General features: G+C 41.9%; 1 long non-coding RNA gene across 3 annotated transcripts; it reads right to left on the minus strand.

The window, feature by feature from the left end:
• Positions 1–4,292: 4,292 nt before the first annotated feature.
• On the minus strand, positions 4,293–6,336 carry LOC121841212. Of its 3 annotated transcripts, XR_006080235.1 has the most exons (4): positions 6,171–6,336; positions 5,586–5,724; positions 4,669–4,753; positions 4,293–4,558 (listed from the first exon to the last, which is right to left on the minus strand). It is a non-coding gene; the product is annotated as an uncharacterized LOC121841212 (long non-coding RNA). The 3 variants fall into 3 exon arrangements; XR_006080236.1 differs by lacking the exon at positions 6,171–6,336 and having other exon boundaries at positions 4,669–4,749; positions 5,586–6,013; XR_006080234.1 differs by lacking the exon at positions 6,171–6,336 and having other exon boundaries at positions 5,586–6,013.
• Between the last annotated feature and the right edge of the window lie 1,409 nt (positions 6,337–7,745).

A 7,745-nucleotide genomic window follows, 5' to 3' on the forward strand; every position in this document is an offset into this window, starting at 1 on the left:
AGTCGCTTCCTTGACTGCTCAGTGAACATTAGATGAGTTTGGAGGAGAAGGGCTTCCCCGCTTGGTTTTCTCTCCTTGTGCAGTTAAACAGTCGAATGCCACCGATTTGATAAGTCAGATGCTGTTCTGCCCCCGAATGAGGCTCTCAAGTTGATTCACAATGTCATGATACAATATATGAATCTTCTCCTTTGAGATAAGTTCTTCCAGCCTTGTTAGATCAGAGTCTGGAGAAGGAATCTGCTGCTGCACTTCAGGATTTTCAATGATAATGCTCACCACGTCATTCATGGTTTTTCTTTGGCCACTCAATACATGTGCTTCTAACGATTGTCCAGGAAAGTTATTGTCCAGCAACTCAGTTGATATTGGAGTTCCTGGGAGTATGGGGGTATTGTAAAATTTCTGCAACCTTGAGGCCTTTGACACTGCAGATAAACGAGATGAATGCCTTTGAGGCTCTTGCCAATCCCCCTCTTTATTGTCCTCATTGCGAACTAGCCCACACTTACCAGCACCGTTCCCACAATGTCATGGAGTCGTACCAGCTCCCTGAGGTCCTCTTGGACCTGCCCTCTTGGATGGTGTCCAAGACCTGTCCTCTTGGATGGTATCCAAGACCTGTCCTCTTGGATGGTATCCAAGACCTGTCCTCTTGGATGGTATCCAAGATTTGTATGATGCTTTTCTTGGCTTGCGGCATCGATGCAACAGTGGTTTTCAGATCCAATTGCGGATGCTGACTGAAAAACTCTCAGGTTTTTCAGCGGGTGGTGATAAATAGTCTGTGCTACCCAGGTGGTGAGGGTAGGTAACAACATCTCCACCCCGCTGATCCTCAACACTGGGGCCCCACAAGGGTGCATTCTAAGCCCTCTCCTGTACTCCCTGTTCAACCACGACTGCGTGGCCATGCACACCTCCAACTCAATCATCAAGTTTGCGGATGACACTACAGTGGTAGGCTTGATTACCAACAACGACGAGGAGGTGAGGGCCCTCGGAGTGTGGTGTCAGGAAAATAACCTCACACTCAACGTCAACAAAACAAAGGAGATGATCGTGGACTTCAGGAAACAGCAGAGGGAGTACCCCCCTATCCACATTGACGGGACAGTAATGGAGAGGGTAGTAAGTTGTAAGTTCCTCGGCGTACACATCACGGACAAACTGAATTGGTCCACCCACACAGACAGCGTTGTGAAGAAGGCGCAGCAGCGCCTCTTCAACCTCAGGAGGTTGAAGAAATTCGGCTTGTCACCAAAAGCACTCACAAACTCCTACAGATGCACAATCGAGAGCATCCTGTCGGGCTGTATCACCGCCTGGTACGGCAACTGCTCCGCCCACAACCGTAAGGCTCTCCAGAGAGTAGTGAGGTCTGCACAACGCATCACCGGGGGCAAACTACCTGCCCTCTTGGACACCTACACCACCCGATGTCACAGGGAGGCCATAAAGATCATCAAGGACAACAACCACCTGAGCCACTGCCTGTTCACCCCGCTATCATCCAGAAGGCGAGGTCAGTACAGGTGCATCAAAGCAGGGACCGAGAGACTGCAAAACAGCTTTTATCTCAAGGCCACCAGACTGTTAAACAGCCACCACTAACATTGAGTGGCTGCTGCCAACATACTGACTCAACTCCAGCTCACTTTAATAATGGAAATTGATGGAAATTGAGGTAAAAAATGTATCACTAGCCACTTTAAACAATGCCACTTAATATAATGTTTACATACCCTACATTACTCATCTCATATATGTATGTATATACTGTACTCTATACCATCTACCTCATCTTGCCATCTTTATGTAATACATGTATCACTAGCCAGTTTAAACTATTCCACTTTTATGTTTACATACCCTAGATTACTCATCTCATATGTATATACTGTCCTCGATACCATCTACTGCATCTTGCCTATGCCGTTCTGTACCATTCATATATCTTTATGTACATATTCTTTATCCCTTTACACTTGTGTGTATAAGGTAGGCGTTGTGGAATTGTTAGGTTAGATTACTTGTTGGTTATTACTGCATTGTCGGAACTAGAAGCACAAGCATTTCGCTACACTCGCATTAACATCTGCTAATCATGTGTATGTAACAAATAAAATTTGATTTGATTTGAGTAAAGTTTTAAGTCAGAAATGGCAGCACCACATTGGAAGCTCTTGTTTGAAGTCTCAGAAGAACCTCTTGATATTGAGGCTTCTGACTTCAGGTCAACACTAGAGAGTTTCTCAATGGTTGACATTAAAGGAGATCCAAGCAGAAGGTGAAAGTATGAGATTGTTTTGCCTCAACATGTTGCCAGAGTATACAATCGCTTTCAGAGATTTTTTGCAGATTAAGACCACCAACACAATCCCATAATGCCAAAATACATATTTGTGTGTGATGTCACGAACACATCCATTGTTCCTTGCTCTTTCCTGGCATTCACCTGAGTCAACCATGACAGCCATGATCTCTCCTGACAATGGTGTAAGTCAAGCCTCAATGTCCCTGTCCTCCTTAGATGGAGTGGTCTTTGCTTGAGGCACAACCTGTCCAGTGACCAAATCATTGTAGCTTGGCAGAGATAACAGATATCATCTTTTCAGTGGCTTGCATGGCTCACTTGACTCACAACATCTCTGACAACAGATCTGGCCAATCCAGGTAAGCCAGAAGAGCTAGATTGATCACCCAGGGCCTGAAGAATTGTATCCTCGTTGATCCCAAACAGGGCATTAAGAGAATCTGTCAGGGGAGCCTCTCCTCCATGTACCCTCTGCAAGGAAGTCAGACAAACACCAAAATGTATTGATCTTGTGTAATGTTTACATATTGATCTCTATGAATTGTTACTTTGAATTAACCAATATTTAATGATCTAATCATGTAACATTTACTTCTCTAATGTGTTTATATGTCGTGTCTTATTTTATCATACAGTGCATTCGGAAATTATTCAGAGCCCTTTACTTTTTCAAAATGTTATGTTACAGCCTTATTCTAAAATGGATTAAATACAAAAAAACTCCTCATTAATCTATTCACAATACCCTATAATGACCAAGTGAAAAACAGGTTTTTAGAATTTTTGCCAAATGTATAAAAAATAAATAAATGAAATACCTTATTTACATAAGTATTCAGACTATTTGCTATGAGACTCGAAATTCAGCTCAGGTGCATCCTTTTTCCATTGATCATCCTTGAGATGTTTCAACAACTTTATTGGAGTCCACCTGTGGTAAATTCAATTAATTGGACATGATTTGGAAAGGCACACGCCTGTACATGAATCTGCAATAAATTATAACCTGGGTACTGAGAACAGAGCATGTGAGCGGAGTTGAGCGCAGCATATGAACACTCTAAATAGGTCAGGCGCCAGACAGGGAGCGTAAAAAGGAACGAAAATGAATTATTTAGGCTATATTATTTCAATTATTTGAAGGCTATAGCCTAAGCCTACAAAGATATACATGAAGCATTTGCAAGGGCGACACAATAGGCTGTTTGGGATATAAAGCCCTCAGCATTTACAACATTTAGTTATATTAAATCATTATAGTCTATAAATTGCGCATATAGGCAGTGACCTACTTAGAATGAAATACATATTAAACGAAAAATGACTTAAAAATGCCTTTGAGTTCATTTTTAGAATTCATTTTTAGAATTCATTTTTAGAATCACGAGTTTGGCCAGTCTGTGGCTTCAGGCTCATGCGATGGTGCCACTTGCCAGGCTGGGCAGACAGGCAGAGTTTTTTTTCTTCTATAGATAGGCCTAAAGGTTTTTAGGAAAATAAACCAATCAGAACGGAATGCCCATTGAACGTGGGAATATGCAGGCCTATTGGGCCAAAATCAATAACCATATTGCAGGGTCCCCAACTGGCGGCCCGCGGGCTTGGGTATATTATATTATTTGGCCCCCAACCCCCCCCAATTTTTTTTTTTAATTCTGAATATTTTTTTATAAAAATAAAAAAACTCCCAAATGCAAAGAAGGTAGTTACCCTACCTAAACAATACAAAAGTTACATTTTCAATTAATTCATAAGGAGAGAGTATGCAGGAGACAGTCAACTAATAAGGTAGGCAGCGGCCCATTTTGTGGAGCGGAAACGTAAAGATGCAACCACAGCGCAATCAATAGGAGGTGAACAGCGAGCTCCTGGTGCTGAAAATATAGCTAATGTGTTATGCAAGTGTTACACAGCAACAGACGGAGAAACCTACACCAGTCGAGTAACTAATTTCAACAATCTTTTTTTTATTTATTAGACTTTATAAACAACAAGAGGGCTTATTTCTTCCGAGCCTAGGCCTATATAAAATAATGTAACTGACGGAGATCGGCTACGAGGCTTAACAACATATTTCACAAAAAAATATATGTCCTATTAGAAATGGGATTTTTTTTATTAGGCCCACTTACAATTGCAACTGGCCAAAAATGTAGCATCTTACATAAAACAATAATTGAAAGAAAAAAGTCACTGTCTGTGTCTGAATATCTGTGTCGTGAGAGCCTGCTTGCCCTGCTCCTTTAACAAACAGAAAATACTGTCAGTTTGAGACCTAAATATCCCTGGATAAGCACTCAGTAATGTTCGTATTTACCAAATACAGTGATATAGGCCACTAAGTTACTTACTCAACGGAAAAAGTTGAATTTCCCCTCGGACACGATCTTGTGGATGTCGCATGAGATCAGTAGCAATTTTAGCATGTAAATCTTGCTTGGGGAAAAAAAAACAATTTTAGATGTATGCCAGCAAAACCACTACACAACACAACACCAAACAATACAAACAATACAAACTATGGCATAAGAGAAGGATGAGCGGACAAGAGGCAATCGAGATTTTGATTGAGACATTAATGAGCTGGATGTGATTTTGATGCGTAGGCACTCTTCGATTGACCTATGTGAAAGCCGGATTCCTGTCTTGAGTTTATATTACCTTCATATAGAAAAATGAGGACTCGCATGTGTAAATCGATCAAAATATTGTTAACACGTAAAATGCACGCTTCTTTATGTGCTGTATTCCTCTGAGCATGTCACCCAGAACGCACACAAGGACTCCGCACTCCTGAGCTCTTCCCTGATTTGGCTCGGTGTCTGGAATTTAATCAGCTCAGTTTGACTGTCGGCCTAATCCTGCGAGGGTATCATTTTCTTAGCAAGGGGGGGGGGGTCATTTAATAACTTTAATTGAATAACTTTTAATAATGACACTAATAATAATAATCTTTACATATATTGCATTACTCATATCATATGTATATACTGTATTCTATACTATCTACTGTATCTTAGTCTATGCCACGCTGACATTCCTCCTCCATATATTTATATATTCTTAATTCCATTCCTTTACATAGATTTATGTGTATTGGGTATTTGTTATGAAATCGTTAACTATTACTTGTTTGATATTGCTGCACTGTCGAAACTAGAATCACAACCATTTCGCTACACCCGCAATAACATCTGGTAAACACATGAATGTAATCAATAAAAAATAAAACATATGATTTGATTTGAATTCTCCACGGATCACGTACAAACGCAATGATATCCTTGGGCATGCTGTTGTCTTCAAATCTGGTGGAGAAGTTGTCCCTCAGCTGCTTTATGAAATCTTCCATCACCTCTGTGACAATGCTGTGGCCTGGTCCCTCTGCCTGTCGTTTCTTCAGTGTGCTGAAATGCAGTAGTCTTCCAGATTACATGTCCAAATCGAAAACCTCAAGCTTCCTAATAATAAAGGCCTCAAGTTTTTCCACCATGTCCACGACTGTTTTCCCTCCTTTTAACTGCATATGTAACCCGTTTAAGTGACATAACATGTCAACCGTGTGTGTGTAGCTTGCAGTTAACTCTTCAATGTGTCTGCGTCCGGCCCCTGTCTGAGGCGGGGCCGGACATGCTAATAATGACGTCTTTGCAAACAGCGACATTTTCATTGCAAATAAGACACACTGGCTTGGCATTGGGAAAAGATGGTAAGATAACGCATGTACATTATTTCCTGAAACTTCGATTTTCATTATCTACCTTTCTTTGATACTTTTTGAGTGACTTTTTGTCTTGCTATCAAGCTAATTGTTTTGAACGAATTTTGACGTAAAAAAGTAACGTAAACTCACCCCATTCCGTACAAAGAAAATTAATGGGACTGTAGCAACTGTGTTGACTTCAAAATCGGGGGTGTGAACTAGGTTCTATTCAAGCGTTGATGACATGGTAATGGCTCTATAGTATTGGAGAAAAGTTTAAAAAACGGACCCTCCAGTTACATCGAGGCGTGTCATGTCGTAACGTACAGCACGCATAAAGCTACTATTTATGTCTTACAATTTCTCTCCACCAGGTGTAGCACTTCTCCCATCCTTTAAAAACAAGAAATGGACAGTGACGGGGGTAAGGGGGGATACCTAGTCATTTTTTGGTCATCATTGCATGCGATCATCATTCTCAAAGCCGCTGTTTACTTCTAAGATGCGTCACCTGAGTGGGTTGATTCACTGATGTGGTCATCCTGTCTGGGTTGGCGCCCCCCCTTGGGTTGTGCCATGGCGGAGATCTTTGTGGGCTATACTCAGCCTTGTCTCAGGATGGTAAGTTGGTGGTCCCTCTAGTGGTGTGGGGGCTGTGCTTTGGCAAAGTGGGTGGGGTTATGTCCTTCCTGTTTGGCCCTGTCCGGGGGTGTCCTCGGATGGGGCCACAGTGTCTCCTGACCCCTCCTGTCTCAGCCTCCAGTAATTATGCTGCAGTAGTTTGTGTCGGGGGCTAGGGTCAGTTTGTTATATCTGGAGTACTTCTCCTGTCCTATTCGGTGTCCTGTGTGAATCTAAGTGTGCGTTCTCTAATTCTCTCCTTCTCTCTTTCTTTCTCTCTCTCGGAGGACCTGAGCCCTAGGACCATGCCCCAGGACTACCTGACATGATGACTCCTTGCTGTCCCCAGTCCACCTGGCCGTGCTGCTGCTCCAGTTTCAACTGTTCTGCCTTATTATTATTTGACCATGCTGGTCATTTATGAACATTTGAACATCTTGGCCATTTTCTGTTATAATCTCCACCCGGCACAGCCAGAAGAGGACTGGCCACCCCACATAGCCTGGTTCCTCTCTAGGTTTCTTCTTAGGTTTTGGCCTTTTCCTAGCCACCGTGCTTCTACACCTGCATTGCTTGCTGTTTGGGGTTTTAGGCTGGGTTTCTGTACAGCACTTTGAGATATCAGCTGATGTACGAAGGGCTATATAAATACATTTGATTTGATTTGATCAAGATCACTTTAGCACCGCCCTAAAAACCCTATTCAAATTCGACACAAACATTCAAATAGGTATTTAATGACACATTATATAAACTCTTTATAGTGTTTTATTTACATTTTAGAGGCGATAAGGTGATAAGTTGGACAGATCGAGTGAAAAAAAGCAATTTTCCCACACAACATCTCTCCTTCTCACTATCACACATTAGTTTCGCTTCCCCACCCGCCATTTTTAAAAAGACCCGATGGGGCTCATTGCCTGCTTGAATTATGCCGAAACGGGCAGCGTTTAGGTCATGTAATAGATTCTGTTGGAAAGGGGAGAAATTGTTCTTTACAATGGTATTGACATTACAGTTGATCTGGAAGTATTACGTTTTTGGGGCGCTAAAATAAGGGCAATTGTACGGACCAAGGCGATGTACGAGTTTACGTGAGTTTAC

The sequence above is a fragment of the Oncorhynchus tshawytscha genome, linkage group LG28, assembly GCF_018296145.1.
Source record: "Oncorhynchus tshawytscha isolate Ot180627B linkage group LG28, Otsh_v2.0, whole genome shotgun sequence".
NCBI lineage: Eukaryota > Metazoa > Chordata > Actinopteri > Salmoniformes > Salmonidae > Oncorhynchus > Oncorhynchus tshawytscha.